Here is a 23,940-nt window from a genome sequence, read left to right as displayed (position 1 = left end):
CCAATGTGCCAGTCTGTTTAAAGCTCAGTTGGGATATTCTTAACAGTCCAGACACTAATGCACTGAAAGTAGCTATTAGAACACTTTGAGAGGTCAAAAATCAGTAATTCTTAGGAAATATATCGAGGCTGTGATAATCTCACTTGGCCTTGTGATACCACTGATGCATTTAGATGGTTTAAAAGAAACACATTAAAAAGAATGAACACATTTAAGAACAAGCAGATGATGGAGATGGAAAGTGACAAAGCAGCATTTCAGCATTGAAAAATCTGAATTTGAGCCTTCCATTACCACACTGGAGCAAATATGTTCTAATATTTTAATTACTGTCTACTAGCACCAAAAAAAATCAGGGAAAACAAAACTAAGCTAAACTAAACTAAAAACATTTCCCTATCAGATGATGTATATTAAAATAGAGGCACACCTTTTCCATAAGAAGCTAGAACAAAAACAGAGGCACAAGGATAGCAATATATGCCACAATCTTGTGAACAAATTTTGATTTAGGTGTATACAAGCATCATATACAGAAATATGAGCTATTCTGTCTTGACTGGTGTACATTATTAGAGCAGATGAAATACCAGAATAACATTCATGTAACTCGGCTTGCTTCAGTGCAGAATTCTTACTTTTTCCAGCATGAATTATGTGTCCGGATGTAACATATATATATTCATTTACCACAAAAAGCAGAGCAGCAATCCAGGCTGACCACAGAGGTCTAAGTACTGATGAGCAGTCAGTGCCAATTAGAAGAATCTGTGGAAAGTCTCCTCCAAGARCCAGTTAGCTGGGAGTATTATTCCATAAGCAATGAAGATTTTCTTGTGTTCCTTAGACATATGTCTCCCTGTCTGGCAAAACTGTGAGTGTTTCAGTAATGCTAGATGAATTTGAAGCCCTTTTTGAACTCAACAGACCTTTTGGCTCTGTGACAACAGCTCTGCAAATTAGTTATGCTTTGTGTAATATATATTTGGTAGGCATAAAACAATCACCTTTCAGATTCTTATAAATGCATCTTTTCCCTATATGACATGCAATATAAACTTTAAATGATGCTCTATAACACCATTCACTGCTTTGTATATCTCACCTTTTTCCTCCTGCGACATTTTCTTTGCGATTTACCATTGTGAATTTTCACAACTGAGCTCCTCTACATCACGAGCATGAGAACACAGCTTTGTTTTCCCAGTACAGACACAGGCCAACTATCTGAAAGACCACTGAAAATCTGGCTATGGCAAACAAAACATACAGTCACCAGATATGCATTTTTATATATTCACAATGTATTTATCAGACATGGAATAGAAGTTTTGGAAAACCTGAAAGCTACATAAGAAATATCCAAATCAAAGAACTATTGAGATACTATATGCAAGTACAGCATATATGCAAATAGACACACAATCATATAATCCTTGACATACAGTATATCTGATATTACCCTAATTACATTCTTTTATATGAAGTGACATTTTCACTAGTAAGTGACCTATACTGCATTTTTTGTCAATTGATTACAACTAAATATAGAACCAGGAAAACACAGGCATCTAATGAAATGGCTGGTTATTTTTGGAATGCTATCATATAATCTGCTCACTCACATAGGATTCTTACTTCTATTCCAACCAAAATGCCATTTATTATGAGCTGTAGAGCAGTGGAAAGTTCACATCAATAAGAAAATCATTACAGACAGACAAGAAACAAATTAAAGAACAAGAGGAGCTTCGCAGCTACCTGTGATTAATCTCAAGCTCAGAGGAGAAACAGATTTAGTTCTAAGGATGTGTTTAAGGTTTCAGCTTAGGGAAGAACATTCTCACGGCATCAAGGACAAGCTGTATATGTATTTGATTACTTCAAATCGTCAGTGGAAATGGTTTCATAAGCTCGGGATAGGCAAAGACAATTTTAGAGAGCCTTATCCTGTCGATTCTGAACTTCTCTGGATGTACCTTAATATATCCTACGTAGGATGCTTATATTGCATGAAGTAATGCATGGAAACATCTAGAGAGATCTTTTCTCCAGCAGCATYCTGGAGACAGGCTTTGCTATTCTAACTGTCGGAAACACTGCATCCACTTATTWGTGCCAATGTCCAAATGAAAATCAAGTAATTTCCTTTGAAGGCTTACTTTAAAATGTTTTTTCTTTTTAATTTGCAATATCGCCCTGAGCTGTGCTACCTTACACCAAGATTAATGCATATGGAGTTCATTTATTAGCTCAAGCTAATAAGCACAATACACAAATAAATTGAAAGATGCCTTCCTATACTATGTCATCTTCTTTGCATGAGTTCATGCTCAATGTACATTTAGAAAAACAAGGTCTGAGAGAATCAACCTACAGTTAGTGTTACATAGAGAGAGTATTTTTCTGACTCCACAACAGCAGACACGTGACAGGAGTTGTGTCATGTGGGTTTGTCCGTGTTTTTCTAGCAAAGGGTTTTGTATTGTAGTGATGTCATGTGGTACACGATGATATTCATAACACAACCTTTACTGGTGGTGGTGGTACTGGTATTAGGGATATTTTTAGAATAATACAAATGGAAAAGTTTTTTTCCAAAGAAAGATCAATCAAATATCAATGCATTTGGTAAAGTTTTTTAAAGTAAAAAGTTAAGCAAAAGGGAAAATCTGTTGACATTCAAGACATCAGAACCTCTTGTTACTTTGTGTGGTACTTTGTGCCTGAAAATAACTCGAGAATTAACCACTGAAGCTTTCAAGGTTAAGGCCCAGCTAGTCTATGTTAACTACTATGATAACTATGTTAACTACTGGCTCCTTTTGGTAAAGAACTGTGCAGTTAACGTGAACGGAGGGATGAATGGCAGAGAAACCTGCATTCTACTCCAATTCGCATTCTTTAAGCAAGATTATATATTTATATATAAAGCTCTGAAAAAAATCAGAGTCTTAAATACTGAATCTGAATATACAATATACTAACATAAAAGAAAAGCCTTCCCTGCTTTTTTTCTTCTTCCTTCTCTGCGTATTTTTTACTTTGCTCRTAAGTCCACTATGTTTTTCTTTTACCACTTATTGTTTCAGATTGTTTTTCCACAGCTAAGTACTTCTGAAGAAACTAAAATGTATTATATTAGGTAAATTATTAGATAAATTAGATAAATTATTAGGTAATCATCTAATTTCAATTTTCTCTTTTCTCTACCCTGTTTTCATTTACTGCATTGTACTTCCATATTTCTTTCACTTTTCTRGTATTTCTATGTCTCCTTCCTTGATTTCATTCTGTCTTTTTCTTGCTTCTTATTTATTTAACATAATTAACACAGAAAGGAAAGTGGAGCATTTATAACCATTATAACCATATTTATAAGTACAAATTTAATATAATTGTATTGAAATGATGTATTTATATAATAAAAATAAGTACATAATATGATACATATATATTAGTTTACATGCAATAAAGTTATATAAGATTTAAATAATTTAACATGTAAATTTAAATAAAAGAAAATGCAAATTCCATTACAAACAAATGGGGAAAAAAACACATTTGTAGCACTGAGGCAAAGAGGCAGCTTATGCTGAGAGATACCTTACTTTCCTGAAGGGCCCCAGTGCAAACACCACTATATCCATTTTAAGTTCCTGAGCGCCTTGCTCACACCAGCCTAGCAGAGAACATCTGTCCTTGGTTTCACCCCACAGCTCATGGTCTCAAGAAGCAATAGACTCTGCACAGCGAGGGAGATAAAGCTGAGCCTAAATGCTGCATTTTAATATGTTTACCAAATTTATAGGCGGGTATTAAATGGTCGAGCCACCAAACATTTAAATTTTTTTACTGTGCAAAACTGCCTAGCCTGCAGAGCATTTTCACTGCCAACAGGTCATAAAATGCACAGATTTTTAGCACCTCTGAATGCAGCCTCAAAACCTGTAAGGGTGGATTATCCCCTTGAATGTCCAGATACAGTTTCTGATGAAGCTGATGGACTAGTCAAGAACTGCTGTTCTTGATAACAACTAGCTTGGGCAACTGGGGACTTGAGGCAGGACTCCTCTAGTGCGGGATCCTGAGTACATCAAGTTAAGAAGCGTCTTAACTTGCACTTGCCTGGACTGCCCAGGGCCTCGGGGGAAGCCTGAACGTTTGGCCAGATCATTTGCCTAGTCTGGACTGTGACACCTACCCGTAGCACAAAGCAGCTTACTTGGTGGGAAGATGAGAATAAAATATACTATTGACTTTGAGAAATCAGYTTGCTCTGGTAATTGAACCCATATTTGCTGTACTGTTGTGCCTCCGATTTTCAGCTCCTGAAGCGGAAAGTTCATCTTTCTGAAACTGAAGTTCATTTTCACTCGATTACATCAACAGCATATTAATAGAGTGCATCCCCCGTGTCTTTGTTTTCTTATTTACTGAAGCAACTCTTTCTCTACTGTTATGGAGAAGAAAGTTCTATTTTTTTTTATTTATTTTTATTTTATAACTGACATTTCAGCAGGAAAGAAAAAACAAACACTATAATAAAAATATTAGAAGAATGCACATAATCTAGTGGGGAATATTCCAAACATCTGCCAGCAAAGATGAATCTTTAATTAAAGGATCATCTAGGTAGAATCATCTAGGTAGTGCAGCTTTTTCTTTTTTTATATATATTCTTACATTGCTGTTCTCACTAAAATTTAAAGCTTTAAAATCTAAAACAGTTCAGCTTCCCTTCTTCCTCAGAAGACATTCATAGCAATCCCACCCCGTAGTGAGGGAACACCAGATAAACAACTTAGTTCTGATCACACAACTAAGAAGATGAACATTCAGAAACCATGAAGTGCGTTCTGTGGTTGGACTAGTTCTCAAAGATCTGAGACAACACAGAGGTCTCTCTGTAGTAAGAGAGATATTATGAAAAAGAAATACATGAAATTAGTGCAGATTTATGAGAATCAGACATAGGCAGAGTCACAGGCATAATCCAGACACCCACTCACATCATGCTATGTCCAGTGGCCAAAGCTAGAATTTCTCCTTCAAAAACAAGAGCAAGACAATGGTAACTTACTGAGGCCAGTAAGTAGCACTACTTGCAATGATTTACTGCAATAGTAGAACAACGGGCACATTTGAGGGAAGAGTATCTTTTTATCTAGGTTACAGCCCTGTTCAAAATAGAGCCTGGACAGTATTCACTTCCTTCTGCTTACAGGGAATAGTTTGAAGTTTGAAATTACCTTCTCCGTCGATCAAGGAACAACAGACACAGAGACAGACTATTGAAAAATTTCACAGTGTCCTTTTGGCTGCCTTCCAGTCCCAAGTGGCTGCTATTCTATTTAATGTAACTAGAGTCTACCCTTAGGATGAATATCTTTCTTCCTGACAGTTTTTGTTCTTTTTCAAGGCCAGGAAACAGCCACAGACAAATAAAGACAACCTCCCCCCTAAACCTCCACCTAAGGCCTCAGAAATGGAACAAACACAAAAGCCAAAACGCTGCTGCATGACTGTCTTGTAAGTAAGTTTTTCTACATTTTCACTGAAAATGCAGAGGCTGTAGCAGCTGAGATGAGAATAACCCCTGAAATGTTTTTTTAACTGAAAAGATTTTAAAACAGGCTTGTGTTTTGACAAAAAGCTTGTTCTGCAACTACAATACAGGCAGACCAGTCAGAAAAGCCACAGTACTGCAAAGAGATTGAAACTGAAGCTTGTTGTAACACATTTCAATACAGAGCACAGGCTAAACTGACCGTTTGGCTTCATGATCTAAGAGCTTCATATGTTTAATCAAGGATTCCCGAATAAACCATCTACCTGCTTGAAGAGTCCGCAGAAAGCTTCACACAGAGTCTGCAGAAAGCTTCATACATTAAAAGTTAAATAAATTGCCCTAGATCCTGATGGTCTTGGCTTAATTGCTAATATAGCTTTGCTGCTTGTAATAACAGACATTAAAGGTAAGGCAGCACTCAGCTTCAAAAGCCCAGCTCCAAGAAGCAAGCCTGTAATAACATCAATCTGTGTCTAACCTACTATGCCCTTGGGGAGAACATTGAACACTGTGTAAGGCCAGTTCTGCTACATGGTTGTTATTCTTGGCTACCAGCTCCAAAATTAGCCAAGGCTTTGGCTGACCAATTTCTGCTGGTTGTCCTACAAGCTGCCTTGGCCCTCAGGCTCAGCCGGTGCTTCTTGCAGAGCTTCTTCACCCTCTGCACCGCGGCTGGTCGAGCAGCCCTGTGACTCAGATGCACTCTGTTTGCTATGCACACAAGATGCAAAACTAAGGAGTTTTTAGCAGACATTTATATATCCAAAAATAGCCAGGACAGATTGACAATTACTCCAGCTCACATAAGCTACCACAATCATGTTACTTCCAACAAAAATATCAGGATAAGTGGAATCTCTGTCAAGATTACAAGTGAAAAACCATTTGATTGCAGCAGGCCTGCACTGCAAAGCTGATAACATCTTCAGTAACTCCCTGCAGAAATGTTCACAATAACATCACAAAAAACAAAAACACATTAGTTTGCCTAAAACTTAAGATGAACCTGAAAGGTGTTCTAAAATATTATCAAGAAAGTCTCACTCAGAACCAGGGTGAATTCTTTTTGTTGCAGACAGAAATATCACTTATGTTATTCTGGAAAGCAAATGAGGGGGAGTCAACATGGGTCCCCAAGAGAGGCAGAGACTCTCCCTTCACAGTATGCAAGGAATATATTAATGATGCAAACAGAAACTCCTCTGAGGGAAATAAAAAAATATCCTTTTTCCTTTTGAGATAAGAGAAGCAGATGTGAAGAGATTATGCTTTTAGAAAAAAGGAAAATTGAGGAAAGTGGTGACTATTTTCTACCAATGGTGTAGGGCTTTCATTTATTATATTGCTTCTTTTTTCTTTTCCCATGCTGTATGGGAAAAATGCTGTATGCTTCTACAAGAAGCTACTACTGACAACTGCACTAAAGAACCCACTATYCAAAGTTAAAACACTCCCTAACAACATTGCATACTTTTAAATATGACGGTCATTATTTATTACATATTTTTACTGTCTTATTGTATTATGTGTATTACCTCACTATCATTTATCATTATCATCATTATATGATTTAATTCAGCTATAGTTCCGGAATTTTTTATTGCAAATAAGAATGATGTCAGTGCTGTAAAATCAATGTTTGTGACTTCTGTCCTCTGCTACTAAGAAGGAATATCTAGTTGTTCATTAGAAAAGCAGGAAAAGCCTGGAATGTGCAAAACCTATACAACAACTACATAAATCTGGGATTTATGGTTTACACAGAATTTTTCAAAGTGGCAAATGGATTTATCACAATGGAAATAGAAACAAAGCTGCTTGCAAAGACAACTTGGTGTCTTTCGTTCAGAGCTTGTTTGTTTTCCTCTAGAAATCTGGAAGACTCAATCACCAAATATGATAAATAATCTCACATAGATTCTTTCTCTTCTAGCTAGCAGGAGGCAATTTCTTTCCTGAGTTCCCCTTTCCTAAGCTTCTCTATCACTTTTCTACCCAGCTCTCTATATTCAGATCTAATAGCCAAACTCTGTTTATCCTTGTCCAAGCTAAAACAGCCTTCCCAGAAAAGAAGTATACAGCACAGGGTAAATGATAAATTATTCTTTATATCCAGACTTGAGAGTCTGGAAAAAGAATCTGATTCTTTTAACATCAGTTAATTATTGCAAGGCTGCAACATTTAGCTCCTTCAGACTCAATACTTATATCTATTACTATCTATCTATTGACTTTGCAACTATTGACAGAAGTCAACAGACTATAAATTGTGCTAGAAATGTTTTAGGAATTTGTCATCTACCAATTAAAATCAAAACCACAGCTATCAATAAAATATAGTTCTTTTCATTATGAGTTTCAACGCTTACTTCAATGATACCTCCAATGATTTCCAGATTCTCTTTTTTCCTTTTTTTTTTTTTTCCAAGCAGATGTAAGGATGTTTTTCCATTGCTAGAACACCTGAGCTTGAAGCTGCAATTCAGGTTCAAGTCTTTCTCATGTATTAGTGATTACRATTTTGCAGTTCAAATTCTATCCCAGCATCATCTGTCAAGTCACCCTTTATTGCAGTCACATTAACTACACACATACACACATCCTACAATTACAGTCATAAATGTAACTACTTTTATTATTTGGAGTTGAAAGGTTACTGGAAAGTAAAAGGCCCGAGTAACTCAACATATATATTTTTTTTTAATCTGAAGAACTCCAGATTTATACTTTGGAATTAAAATATAAAGAAATAAGTTATTCCACCTCAAAAGGCAGTAACTACTGAGCAAAAAAAAAGCTCTCCAATTGGTGCTTCATGATGAATTTGTGATTTGAGAGGGAAGAAAAACAACTGATACTAGGTTTCTATTTCATGTTAYAGAAAGAATTCTCTCTTCCCTCCTATCACATACATAAGATACTGCATCTCCTCTGGACCATGCTGACAATGTACACTACCAAGATGTTTTCTGTTGTTATCACAAACTGTGCAGTCATGCTATGCCAGCCTTCTCAGTATTCTTCATTACCTGTAAAAAGCACAGGATTTTGCACATGCATCTATTTTAAATCTTCTATTTTAGTTTACTTTTATATTATATATATATATATATATAAGAGCATACTTAATTTTAAAGGAGGTCTAAGATTTTCACATATATAATGTGTTTTGAAGATGATCTAGATGATCTATATCACATATAAGGTAAGAAAGAACTTCTCTTTTCTCAGTTGCTCAGATTCCCCCACACACACTCCACCCAAAACCTCTGATTCTCACTAGAAAGACTCATCAGGATAAAGCCCCTACTAATATCCAAGCTTACTTCTACTGTGACCATGTCAAGAGCTGAAATTCTGCAGCAAAGGCAGCTGACAACTGAGACAACATGAATCTGAAGCACAACAACCTCGTTTCTAACCTGCAATCTGTTTATCCGACTGATGCAGATTTATTTTTAAACAAAGGAGTGAGCCTTTTCCCTAAGGATTACAAGCTAYCCATATCCACATAATTGATTCTTCKTGCTCTTTGGAAGTAGATGTATTGGTCTTTTGGGATTCAGTCACTCTTTATGGTGTGGAAAGTGCTAAACAAAAAATCTCTGAAATATAAGGATGAAAACACTATTCCTATTTGGAGCGAAAATGGTACCAAAGCACAARACACTCTCACTTCAAAGCTGGTTTGCTTACAATGACAGAAACCCTAAATATTAAGRAGTGCCTGTCAAGTGACAGAGATGGGATAGAAACCATGGGAAAAGAGGCCTACGATATCGGCAAGGGGAGGCTGTTTTTGGCCCAAGTGCTGGAGAAGCTGGACCTCGAACATTTATATAGGTCAACTACATTCCACCAACATCAGAGTAACTTACTGCAGTACAGTTAGCKCTATTGTGACACCTAGGAGAACAATTTCTAGCTCAGTATGGTAAGTGCACACTGCACTTTTTGATTTTTTTTTTATTTGATTTRGTTTGGATCCAAACCCCTGCAGCTTCATTGCCTTCTTTACAGGGTTGTATGGATGTAGCCTTAAGCCATGAATACTTATCACTCTCCCCAGCTGTTCTAGGTGAGGGGCTACAGCCCCAGGATCTGCCAGCTTAGGTGCACCACTCTTCTTCTCATTTCAGACACAGAAAATAGGGCTTGTGTAAAATCTGCTTCTCCAGAAGGAGCTTAGGAAGTGATAGCCAAAGCCAGGAGTTGGAGCAGAAATAAGAGAAGTCATGCGCCCACATTCAAGCACAGAGTTTGGCCTCCTCTTCAATTTGGAACTCCCTCTGTTATCTCTTATTTCCCACCTGAGTTTTGCCCAGATAAGATTAGAATTTAGAAGAGTATCCAATTATAATGAGTTTTGATCAAGTACAATGTAAGATCTGTGATAACACAATCCTTTACAAATTGATATTAAGGGCAGATAGAATATCTGTGAAGTCACACAGGAATAAGACATCAATAATGAAAAATATAGTATTTTATTATGTCCTAATTGAGAAAGGATTCCTTTTTTTTTCAAAATATCTCTTCCCTCTAGTTCTAATTAAATCCTCTAATTCACTGTAATGTGTATAGCACTTGAAGCTCCACTGATCAATGAGATCATTGCCAAAATTTTCATATTAACATGTATGAGTTTAGCATTATTCTTAATGTGACTCTTCGGATGTGCTTTCAGAGGGTAAGTCATTACAAAAGATTTTATTGTGCACAGGAATATTAAAATTATTTTTCAACGTTTTCCATTTCCTAATGAAACTGTCTAGAACACTATCAGCTGTCATCAAGCAGCAGATATCATCAGGTAAAATAATCTGTCATCAGGTTATCTTCTTATCACACACAAAAATAATACAAAATGGAATCAATTTTCTTCCAAATATGCTAAGCATAGGAGTCTATTATTGATATTTTAGGTTGAGCACCAGAATAGAGATGCATGGCGGAATATCAGCAAGGATACCCAACAAGACTGAGTTTCATGTTCTTCATTTGCTATCATCAGAACATGTACTCAGGAACCATTAGGGCTGAGCATTGCAATGGATAATACCAAAAAAACACTAATTCGAAGGAGTTCTTTATAGTGGAAGACATTCTAGTTTATGAGTCAGAAAGAGCCCATCAGCATCCTGCAACAGGACAGCCTCCACAATGATGTCTGCCTATATGACGACAGGCAGTTAATTAAGACTGTGCCAAAGCAGTTGGGGAATACATGTATCCTTATGTATACTTAATTGAGGTTTCCAGTTYACTTTATTAGAATCCAATTCAGACAGTACGGTAACCATTATACAAAAGTGAGTCTGAGACTAAATATGAAGGATAAAACCAGTCTCCACTTATTACGGATCATTATATTTTTACCAGCAAGCTATATAGACCAGCAGATTGCTAAACAGTGGCTTGGGAATTAGCAGATGAAATTCTGGGCCAAACAATTCTCATTGATAAACCTAAGCACTGGTGTTGCACAGTRAACAGCATTGGGCTAGTTATTCATTGCCTTCACCGTGTGTGTGGTTTCTTTGGTATGTATTTACTTCTGCAAGAAGAGCATTCCTTGTGTCACTCCAGAATCCTGAACCTAATGGGCAATATATCTTGATACAGATTTGTTTTAAATTAAAACTGTGTAGTTACTTTTTCCAGCCATCCAAGATATATTTCATCAGCTTTACATCATCCCGTTGTCTTGAAGCAGTGAACAGGAGGTTTTGGATTTGCTGGCTGTAGACCTGAATGCTGGTCTGCTAGTAGGAGAAAGGGCCTAGGCTGCCAATCTCAAATCAGTTCATCCAGGAGCTTTTGCTCTGCTACTGGGCAGCCTCTGCTTGCCATACCTCTGACACCTGCATATCTCTTTACTTCTTTCTAGCCATCTTGCTACAGCCATCTTGTGGGATTATTTTATTAAGTTCATCAGTTAGTGCATAAGAAAAAAAAAACAGCATATATTRGTTAGGGCTCTGATTTGAGCAAAACTGCTGTCTCCACATAAAAATTTTGTGTGATCTTTGATGCTAAGTCCTCATTCCAGCAGTATATAAATACATCATTAATTCTAAATATTGAAAAAWTTCATCTCTATTCAGGAAAGCATCCCTCTCCATAATTCAATCAGGCTTGCTCTTTAATTAAGATTAGAATACTGAAAATCATTATGGCGCATCTTCTGTCTCCTACCGTAACAAGAAGCATAAAAATTAATCTAGGTTATAAAAATATTGGTTACATAGGCTAGGGCTTACATAGAGTTAGGACTCAAACAATATTACTTCTTATCCTAGAAGGATATCAGAAGAGTAAATATGCAAAGCTTAGAACATATTAACTGCATAACAAGACATGGTATTAGCATGCTTAATTCATAGAACTGTTATTAAAAAAATCATTAAGAACCATGTCATACAACTGCAGAAACATAACAATTTAGGTCTGACAGGACCTTYAACAGTCATCTGCTCTAATCTCTTGATCAAAGCAGGGGCACCTTGTAAATTGGATCCAGTGCTGAAATTAGGGAAGGAGAGGATCTCATCCAGTCAACTTTTTTTTTCTCCCCAAGGAAGGACAAAAGGTCAAGGGAAGTGATTTCTGTCTACTCGGCAGCAATGACACTGGGCTGTAGGACAGTGGTTAGTTGTGAACGGTCCCCTACAAATAAAAAAAAAAAAAAAAAAAAAAGGCTCTGACAACTGGAACCAGCAGCCATCAAGATGATCGGAGGCTGAAGTACATGATGATAGGCTGGGAGAGCTTCCTTAGCTCGTCCTGCTGCTGCCTTCAACTACCTAATACAAAGTTTAGAGAAGATAGAGCCAGATTCTTCTTAAAACTGAAGAGATAGAAGAAGGGGCAATTTCAGTTGTAGAAGGGGAAATTWTATCTCTGCAAAAATCCTTCACAAAAAGTGAGGTCAAGCACTGGAATGAGTTGTCCTGAGGGGTGCTAGAGTCTCAGTCTACAGAGATACTCAAAATTTGCCTACTTGTGGCCCTGTGGACCAAGTTAGGCCCCTGCTTCTGGACCTAAATAACATCAAAGATGGATCTGGCCATTGGAGCTGGCCTTGCTTTGAACCATGGGTTGGATTACACAACCTTCAAAGATCCCTTCCAAACTGACTTATTTTGTGATTCCATGATACTATTTTTCACTGAATGAATCAAAAATGTTCATTAATATTCTAAAGTGAAGCTGAATATAACTGCCCTCTTGAAAAGAACATTTTTTTTGTTATCAAAATATCTTGCTAGATACTTCTCTATCTCTACTACTGACTTCTTCATGAAATTTTGAAACTTAATAAAATTGCTGTTTTTTCTTGAAAATACTACCCAGATTTACRTGTTTTGAAATTCCTTGATGATCCTTTCAAAATACAAAAAATATTTTATAAAAAAACAGCTGATATGCAATTTGTTGCAGTGTCACATCCTCTTCCAAATGTCACAGAGATCTCTCAGCATGAATAACTTGTACCTGTATCAAGGGGATTTTCATATACTTTACAAGAAACAAATCAGCCTTAAGCAATGCTCGTGTGAAACATATTTCATTTTTATTCATTTCTATACATCCTTACTGCCCTGCTATATGGAATACTTAATTCATGGTCAACGGTCCCTGCTTCTGTCTCAAAATACAATACTCAGGTATTTAGAGAAGGAAACAACTTCATGTACCAATTAACATCAGCTATTGCAATTACATCATTTCCAACATTTTGTGTTTTCTTCACCCTCATATTTGCCTCTTCCTTCCTGTCCATTCTCCCAGCCACTGTGCCTGAAGAGCTCTGTACTCTCCCAGCACATGCCCTGATCCTGGATTCAAGGCTATTTATCTCTCTGACGTAGCAACATGTGCTCCTCACCTCAGTTGGTCTGCTTTAGTGATCCAGSTGCACCCACCACGCAGCCGTCCTGCGAGCTCCTACTCTCTCTCAAGTGACGAGAACGAGGGAGGGAGAAAATGGAGTAGAGAAGCAGGGAGAARCTAAAATCTCCCCCTTTTGCCACGGGTGAGCTCTTATTCTGGATCCATCTGTTTCCTAAAACTACAGCCTCTGCCTCAGAAGTAAGGGCTAGCATGCGGGGTTTGGGTGGTGGTGGGTTTTTTAACTCTGTTGCTAAAATACTTTCAATATCGCATTCTGATCGTGTTTCATTAAAGTTTAAAAGTACCTCAGAAGCACATAGTGTTGGTTACATGAAATATCTTACAGAACTAATTATTTTTTCACATTTTATATTTACCGCTATACATTAAGTGCCATTCTGAAGTGTGTAATATTTCTGAAAAACAARGTTGCAAGTGTCAGTCACAAAAACACTCTTGCCATGAACACCCTTGCATTTCTTTTTCCCATTAGAATTGGATTGGGAATTTTAGAGCCACAGACTGCAAATGTTGAATACTCAGTACTGCAAACACTCAGCAGACCAGCGGTAATGACTTATGAGTACACATAGATCATTACAAGTCTGCAGCTAAAAAAGATGAATTAATGAACTATTCCAGAGGAAGAAACAGACTGAGGAAGTGTTTTAATTATYTGGTATTAACACAGACTCAGATAAAGGTAACTAATACTTCCCATCTGCCAAAACTACAAAGAATTCCTTGACTAGATTTCCTTCTCAAAATATCTAATTACCATACCTTGTACACTGAGACATATATGTTTTTCTCTAAATCATTAACCCATTGTGGTGGTGTTAACWTATCAGTTCTTACTAGCTAAGCCAAACCATAATGTGTCAACATCTACAGAGATGTTAAATACATCCCAGCCAAAAGKAGTGTTTAGATCACCAGCTACTGAACTGTTAACATTAAATTAGTWTTTAAGAACTGTTCCATATAGCAGTTCCAGTAATACTGGAAGTCTAATAGCAGCTCTTTTGATGTGTGCTATGAATGCACAGCAAGTTCAGCATGTTTGGGGCTGCCAAATATACAAACAAAAATCAATGGGCAATTGCCTAAAGCAGTAATCTGGAACTCTAAGTGACAGGTTTGCCTGGTGTCCTGGTGGGATTAATTTGGGATAAAACCTGAAATTAGCATCCTAGTTGTTTATAGTCTTTAAAGTTCAACAACACAATTTACAGAAGTTGTATATTAACTACCTTATAAAGATATCAATCCAAGTATTGTTAGTAGTAAAACAACCTAAAACAACTGATATCACCCTAGTGCTTTCCYGGTGATGAAAAAATACGACTATGTAAATTGAATTGATAAGTGTAACAGGAAACAACCATATGTCATAAATAAGAAAGCAACTTTGAAATCTAGAATGTCCTTAGTTTGATTTAATTTATAATGTGAATCTTAAATCTCAGAATAAATATACCTATGACATCTGAGATGGCTTGATTATTCTAGAAAATTGCTAGCAAGAAAGGATTCAGCAAATAGATTATGYGTTCATTCAGACCTGCAGCTTCTTTCTCTAGTGACATACTGAACATAATTTAATCCTTATTCAGAGGCCTACAAAGCCATTTATAATTTCACAGTGCTCTAACTACACTTCAGTCCAAAAAAAATCCTAACTCAAAAGGGAGTATATCGATTTAAGGATTTTCACTGTACTAAGATTTCATTCCCTGTTTCAAAATATTCATCTTTGGACAGGTCAATAGAAATTGCTATATCTTTGAAACAGCTATGCCATGAGAAAACACACAGAATGACAGGCTAAAAAAATCTGCAACCATGAGCCGTAGGGAACTTGCAGTGAGTAGTACTTCCACCTCTCCTAACTCAAAAAAAATGGATGAGTCAAGTAAAGTGATGAATTTTCATTTGGATTTTCAATAAAATTGTACAATAATATACAATATTTGGCAAGTCAGCTACATTTCTATGGTGATAGAGTATAACAGTGGATAGATCAAAAGGTGGACAGAGGGTTAAATCCAAGGACATCACAAGCAGCAAAGAYGATAGCTACAATTTCAAAGAATCCCTGTGGAAATCTGAATTCCTTATAATCTAGCAGTTTATCCTAAATTAAAGGATTGTACAGAATAAAAAGATCTGCCAAATTCTTTGGTGATATGTTATGATGGTTACAGACTCTCAATATTGAGAATGTGCATGGAATTGYCATAAAACACAAGTTAATGATTTGTGTTAGTCTAATCCTAAGAACTGTCTTTCAGAGATTTCCACAARACAGTCTGAAGAGGATGTAGACAGGCATATCAGGGGAAGGAAGCCCACAGCAAACTGTACGTTTGATTTTTTTTTAAGATTAAAGTTGCATGCATCTTAGTCATTGCCAGTATGAAGCCATAACTTTTAATGATCACATAAACTATGATTACTTTCTGTGAGAAATTGTCTCAGGATCAGAGCTACATAACTACAAGAAGTTCAGAAATCTTGTATCTATCTGAAGTGGTGGCCATGGTAGTGTTCCTGATAAACAAGACATACAACATGACAGATCTTATCTTGCCTAATCAAAGAGACCATAAACTTCTTCAAAAACACAAATTTTCAGAATGCCAATTCAAACAGGAGGTAAAAGCTGGAGAAACATGTCTTTTACCAAAGGAAAWGTTTTCTTTAAGTAAATCTCTTTAGGTGCAGTAAAGTTTCTTGCAACGAAGTTATATTAAATACAATCTTTCATCTAACATGGCACAAGAAAAGGATTCCCTTATTCCTATGCCAAAGGTGCAACCAGAACTGGGCCTGTGGGCAGATTGCTTTTTGATCAGAGCCAATAAGAAATGAGGCAGTAGGAATGTGAAATCCCCCGTGAGAAACACTTCAGAAGGGATTTGGGAGCATTTTTTTCTCCAGCAAAATAATGTCTCTCACCAAAGTTTTTCCATTCTGGCTTTCTGAACTTTTGCCTRCGGTTATAGTAGAAGGATCAAGGAAGGGAGGATCTTATTATATACRGTACATCACATAGAATAATGCTATGCAAATTTGGTTGTTCTTTCTTTTTCACTCTGCATGAATGAGTGAATGACAAAATGGGTAGTATCTACTTCCAGAATTTCTATTGTGACACCAAATCTTCACATCATTTTGAAAAGCATTTGCTGAAGTTCAAATAAATATATTATGACTAGGTAGACTATGAGGGAGCTCAGAGAGCCCTGAGGTGTCTCATTTCTTCTGTTGCTCATTAGTGCATTGKCTGATATATTTTCAATATTTTGTGGTCTCCAACAGCTTTTATTTAGTTAGTTATTTAGTTAGTTAGTTATTTTCCAGGCAGGAGCAAAAAGAATAATCAGGATTCTCAGGGCTTACCTGCTCCCTTTGGAGCCTATACTGGTAGTTCAAAGCATGACTGAATTTGCATTTACCTTACCAAGAAACAGTCCATCACCAGCAAGTATCCATCTTTTTGGCTGTAATCAATCTCCCTTGAAAGCCACGTCAGGGGATCTGTGCTGTTCACAATTACTAAAACACAAAAGCCAGACTAAATCTGCTGAGGACACTGATGGCAACTCTACCAGTTAAACATCAGCTTCATGAAGGAGGTATCAGTTCAGATGAATCAAGCCTATATTTATAGCAAAGATGCACAAGCTTTTTTTCTGAACGTGCGTTGGATCTCTCTTGGCATCGGGCACAATGGAGAATGGCAGCTCCACATGACAGGTTTGAGTATTTGAGGACATCAAAAAAGTACCTAGCTGTTTCTCATAGTGCTGATAAGTTTATGCTGGCACGGGCAGAACCCTAGCTGCAGCAGTCTGGGCGAACCTCCTAGGAGAAGTCATCATGTTATGAAGCACCTTGATATTCTCTCTGTTGTCAGTGCTTCTCGTAACACACGTGCACAACTGGAAAAACAAACTGCAGACGTTGCTGCATCTGTCCTGATGTCAAAGTCYTGTTCCACTTGCAAAAGTCACGTTCTTCTCTGAAATGCTTGAATATTTCATTTTCCTGAGGGCTAATCCACCTAATATCTACTSTATGGTAGAAACACTCACAGTTAGAGCAGTAATTTCACACTTCTAYTTAGCTAGAGTTTATTTGTGCTCCTGTCCTTTCACTATATCTGGGGCTCTGTTGAGTTGTGCCATACGAGTGRAGCAGCCTCCTATGGAGCTGCTCAGCCACAGAGGTCTCCTGGATGGAAAGAGATTCTGCACCGCAGCATCCAGGAGCTTTAACACCTCCTTGGAGAACAAGATCTGATACTTCATGTTCTCTACATGATCAAAACTACAGGTTTTCTCCCCTTTTCTTCCCAATTAACTAACATGAGCAACATAGCTATTTTGCAGCCTTGTGGCAATACTCCTCACGCAGAGCAAAAGATATCCAAAAAGCAGCGGCTCCCTTGTCTCAATACTGAGGTGGAGGTTAATGAATAGCAGTGATTAAAATACCTCTGCGCTGTCGTATGCAAGACTGCTTACTTCTGTTCTAAACCTGCTTAATTTTAAGGAGATAATATATCAAGCACTAACTGTTGTATATGAAACAAAATGCAAACTTCTTTTACTGTCAGTTTTTTTACGGTCAGTTAAGGTAAAAAAATTAAAATCTCCACAAAAGTAAAATTATGTAAGTAGGAGAGCACATTTAAAATCAAAACACAATGCTCAGGAAGGTATAATCGCTTGTCAAAACAAGTAAATCACCAGATGAAAGGCAGCCTAAGCCTGAATTTGAATGAAATCTTATTTTTTCCCCCAAGAGCAAAGATGTAGATTTGCTGAAGTTTGCATATTTAAAATACACTGGTAARTATAAGCTATTGARTCATCACTAATTATTTTAAAAGCACAAACTGTTAAATTATAAAGACATGGCCATTTTTAAAGAAGCAAAAGAAATACTTCTTCTTGTACTTTCTTGAAAAATTTAAGACAATATTTTCCAATTAATTGAAAGTCATTTAGTTCTTTCATGAAACAAATTACTCCTCAGTAAGTCTGGAGCAGATGCAATTTCTTTTTCTCAAGTACCTTTAATTTCTTCTCTGCATGTGCACACATGCACTTAATTAAAACATCTCACCAAAGTGGCATTAGCTAGATAGATAAAACATACCAAGTTGTACTTGGCCTTCCTGCCAGAAAGCTGGCAGTGCTGATGCATTCCTTCATGTATTTTAGTGTCAACAAAATCRGCAATTTGCTATACACGCAAGCAGGAGGTTGACATCACTTACAAAAGTGAGATTACTTTTTTTAATTGGCATGTGGGGATTTTTGTTAGGAAACAAAACTACAGGGAGACAAGCAAAAGCCTCTGATACAATATTATGATTGTCGGAAAGGACTAAAATAAAAACATCTGAAGCAAGGGAAACATMTAAGAAATCATTTAATTGCCAGAATAATTTTACAAAAGTCTTCAAAACACCACAACTGCTTTATATTGTACCAGTTGTTTTATATTGTATTCTACTTAGGAAGACTAATGAAAGGTTTCAGAGACATCTCTGGCAAGCTCATAGCAACCTCTGAGAAAAACACACACTTTTGACCACCATTGTAGCGATTTCTATATGTGAGAGACAAAGCAGAGTGAAGATAAGTGGCAGTGACACCTATCCTGTTAGGCACTGATGATCATACATGTACACTACAAATTTAATTGAAATTAAACTACTGACGTTTTAAATTTGTACAGTTTCACACATGACAGCACAGATAATTTTTAATCTAAATTATTCCTTGAAGACGACACAATTTTTTTACAAAGTTATTTTTACAGCTAGAATCCAATAGTAACAACTAATACGGGAAACATATCAACAAATGGAAATACCTACAGGGCCCTGAGGTTCAAATTCAGAACAAAATCTGAGCACGAGCTCAGAGTTCTTCCTAGTTGGGAAGTATCTTCATGCTTTCCTATGCAAAAAGAAATGGCTAACATGTGCYTTGAGTAGCTGCACTTCCAATAGATTTTATCTCACCACAGGATAGGCCTTCAATCTATGTCTGAGCATGTTTTTCATCAAATTGCATTTTTTGCAAGGAAAAAGCAAAAAACTTTTCCCCCATCACACTCAGTAAAGATTATAGTCATAGCATCAGATATTAAATAGCCTACAGAGCGTATATATGTATGTACTGATTACCAAAGTAGTATATAATGGCAAAATCTTAGTCTTAATAAGCATGTTACAAATAAGAACATAAATTAATCCTAAAATACCAATATACCAGTCAAAAGTACAAGTAGAGAAGTAAATGCTACTATTCAAATGAAAAATGACCCACATATTTCTGTTAGAAAAAAATCCATTAAAGCATCAAAAAATCTTAAATGACTCTGCTTAATTAAGTGAATACAGCCTATTTATAGAAAGTGTAGCTACTGCTTTACTGAGAGTGACTTCAGAGTCCTGGACCACAAGCAGACTGGTAAGAATTTGGTTGAACTGAGTCCAAACGAGTGAATGGCGGGAACAGGCAGAAGATGCACAGCATGTGTGCAGACAAGGTACAGGCAGAGAGCAGGAAAAGACTAGAGAAAAGACAAAGGGCAAGACAAATCAAATGAAAARGTTTCTTTTTTCATGAGAGGAAAACTAAGCAGATAAATGAGCTGAGAAGACAAATGCTGGATAAAGATAAATGGTCAATCCACAGGAAAGTTCTGCTCTACGGAGAAAATTTGAAGCTACAAACAAACAAATCCATGAGGAAATGCAAAGCCCCTTACATCCTAGATCACTTGACACTGGGACAACGTGAATATTTAGAGTAAAGAAGAAGAATCTTCCCTTGCTACTATTTCATGTTATGAGTCATGGGATCTACTATTACATTTAGGTTCTCATAAAGTATGACATAGGCTGGATAAGATGAATATATACGCAAAAGAGAAACAAGCCTTGAAAACGAACAGATAGTCAGTATAGGATATCTCACATTCTATTGCCTTATACACATCTGTATGCTGTATCATGTCCACCAGATTAAATTAGAGAGCAAGTCCCACAGCTGACATATCATGTTGCATTATTCATTATTCATTATTAGCAACAGAATGGAGTTTACTGGCCATCTATTGGCCATGCTTTGGAACCTGGTAGGGATATCAGAATAAACACGGACCAGGTCGAACACCAACAAAAATGCAAATAAAAATTTAGAAACCATGTGCAACCAGAACCTTTCTGCAGGTCATTTTTGGACAGAGCAGAATAATTAGCCATAGAGAAAGAAGCATTTAGGCTTATATTATCCTGAATGTCCTATAATGCACAAGGAAATCATAAAGCAACACTGTTTCCTTGACTTTTAATAAGAAAATTAGATATAAGAATACAAAATCAGCATCTGAGAATGACTAACAAGTCGATGTTTCTTCCCAAATCTCTTCATCCTCCTAATAATCAGTTACAGTATTTGCCCAGGTCAGTTTTCACCTAAGATCATAAACTTGCATAAAAGCAGACAAAGGAAGAAAGCTTTTATTTTCTCCTTACCATAGGATTCAAACTGTTTCTGAAAGATCTAGTCTAGGAAAATTTGCAATAACATTCTTGAATAGCTGATTAGAATACAACTTGGAAAGAAAYATATCTATCTCCAGGAATGACTCCTATGTTACCCAGCACTTGGACCACTTGCCAAGGGGCTATCGGCACTTGCAATTCATACAAAATGGGTTGTCTGTCATGAACTGCTAGACAATGCCTAAAAGAAACTATAGGTAGCATTTACGGCCAGCAAACCCAGAGTAAAGCCACATCCTCTAAATAAAAAGCTTTTCACAAAGACTTAAATAGAAATAAACCTTGACTTCATATCATGGTGACCATGGTGCCTGGACATCAGCATCATTTTTGTGTTCAGTCTTTCCTTAGGGAAGGGAATAAATAGCTTGAATTTCATCTACGTAACAGTAGCCCTAAACAATTTATGTACTGATAAACCAATGAAGCAAACTTTAGTTTAGTCCAAACTTTGGACTTCTTTGAGCTTTGGATCAGCGGGGTTGTGGGAAAGGAAGACACATGGTTGTGCCAAGACACAACTCAGAGCTCAATCCACCAGCTAACATTTTATTAGTCAGAAGTATCAGTGGAGGGTTGAATGCTTCACAGGACAAAAGCGGTATCCTCCACAAGCCCAATTCAAGCATATATACCAAGTTACAGGCATATATATCAAGTTACAAGCTTCCCAAAATGGGAGAAAATGGACGCAGCTCTAGAAATTGAGCTGTATCACATCCATGTTTGAGCAAAGGTGCTCATACCTCTCACCTCCTACATCTCACAATTTCTTCCTTCAGTCTGCCAAACTTATACAGGAACAAAATAGTTTGGCACTGTGGGTTAGATCTGTCAYGTAGACCATCACTTGAAGTGCTTGATCTAGTCTGGGAAGCCTAGAAGGGGAAGAGGAGAGCCTGCCATCCAGGAGAGATACTATCCACCACATAGAAGTAGTTTAATTGGCTTATACAGTGTAAGGTTTCCAATCTGAAGGAAGTATAGAATCACAGGATAGAGTACCCTGAACATTGTGATGCCAATGTTAGATAAGTCAGATAGTTAGATAAACTAGGTTGTCAGCCAGAGTCCCAGCAAATCCTGTGGAAATGCTGATTTGGGGCTTATTTGCAGAGCAAATTCCATTCTGCCCACAAAAAGTAGGTTTCCACAAAGTAAAAAGTCCTTTCTAGAGCTGCTTATATAATTTTCCCTTCCTCAAGAGAAGATTATTGGCAATTGCTTTCACAGCACTGAAATGGGTATACAACATGAATAATACATCACATCAGAAAGGCATTGGTATACATATTGACCTCTGCTATTTCCATCCTGATGTCTGTTGTAGGTTCAATTAACTGGAGGAAAATTAACATGGTAGACAGAAAGATGAAAGCAGAATAAAAGACAACACAGTGAAAACACAACAGTGGTTGCTAAAAGCATGGCATCACCTCTAAATTTAACTTGAAATAAAGAGAAATATTAGAGAAACACMTTTTCATAAGCAATGTCAATTGATGCTGAAAATGTCCTTTCTTGTAAAGCAATTATTAAATTATTTCCCACATTTACACATTAATTTTGTCATTATTTGTTCTCATCATACATATCAACTTCATTATWCTATCAGTTCAATAGAGATTATCTGTTAAAAATAAACTGTATATAAAAATTTRAAAGGTAAAAATAATTTTAAAAGGACCTCAAGCACTATATACTTGGTAGCTTCTGACAATCTGGAGAAAAAGAACTATTTTAACCTTTGAATCAGTCTTGCGATTTTGCAAAATGTTATATGGCTATTATAATCGGCAATGTGTTATTAGTACTAATTCWAAATTCATCTTAGAAGAAAATAAACCTTCTTTGCCTAAAGAAAAGAAATAATATTTTTCATGTGAATACAATATTCTTTTTATGATGAGAATTCACATTTCAAATCAAGCTTTTCAAAGATTCTCATTGGTCTTGGACAATCTACTTGTAGGAAGTTATAACCTTTAAAAATGACCAGTTGAAAACCCGTGATTTTGCTATTCAGTCACCTATGAAAATTAAATTCAAAATGCACTGCACTTGTGAGAATGGATTAACTAACAAGCCATCAACCATGGCCTAATTAAAATATAATACCTATCTCAAGACTCCATGATGTATTTTCTGAGTTCACATATCAGAGACAAATGTATGTTGTCCACTCTCCTCCTTTCCCTCTTATGTGTTGTTCAGAACAGTATGAATAAAATRAGAAATAGTAAAACAAAAAATTAAAAGTTGAATATGGTTATATTTTCTTTCAAATATAGTGGAGCAAGACAGAACTTCTCTTGCCCAGACATAATTCTTCTCATAAAAACTCTTGTTTACAGACATGCAAGAGAATGTTGCATTTTCTGTAAAATTCCATATAAGGAATTTTCATTTGCATAGCAATCACAATTCAGTTTGGGAGAAAAGGGATTGACGGAATCAATTTCCAGCACTACTCAAAGAAAGCTATCAGACTCTTCTTTCTGTCATTGTGTCATAATGCTGAGAAAAGACAAGCAGACCATCCAGAGAAGAAATGCTTCAATGAGCCTAGATSGTGTTCTTATGGTTAATATCAAATAGTAGCAAAAACAGTTAACCCAGCTCAACTATCATGCATTTTATTATATTTAGCAGAATGCCTTTAGTTAGCTTGAGTGTTAATATTGTACAGAGACAATCAATTAAAAGGACAAATCCTCATATGTGAAATTTGTAATTCCTTTATTCTATCTGCAGCAACAGCAATCTTAAATTTGTTCACTTTGCCCAAACAGCACATTCTGTATTTATCTAGTTTCCTTTCTCTGAAAAATTACTCTAAAAGTGTACTTCATTTGAGCCATTTGAGCACTGTACTTTA

At 36.5% G+C, this 23,940-nt stretch overlaps 1 protein-coding gene across 2 annotated transcripts in view; it reads right to left on the bottom strand.

The window, feature by feature from the left end:
* Positions 1-23,940, bottom strand: part of OXR1 (oxidation resistance 1) — a 187,959-nt gene that overhangs the window by 163,288 nt on the left and 731 nt on the right. The window lies entirely within an intron of this gene.

This window comes from Nothoprocta perdicaria, unplaced genomic scaffold (genome assembly GCF_003342845.1).
Source record: "Nothoprocta perdicaria isolate Ctin4 unplaced genomic scaffold, notPer1 scaffold_77, whole genome shotgun sequence".
Classification (NCBI taxonomy): Eukaryota; Metazoa; Chordata; class Aves; order Tinamiformes; family Tinamidae; genus Nothoprocta; species Nothoprocta perdicaria.
The sequence above is the reverse complement of the archived record's forward strand: the minus strand, read 5'-3'. Positions and strand labels throughout refer to the sequence as shown.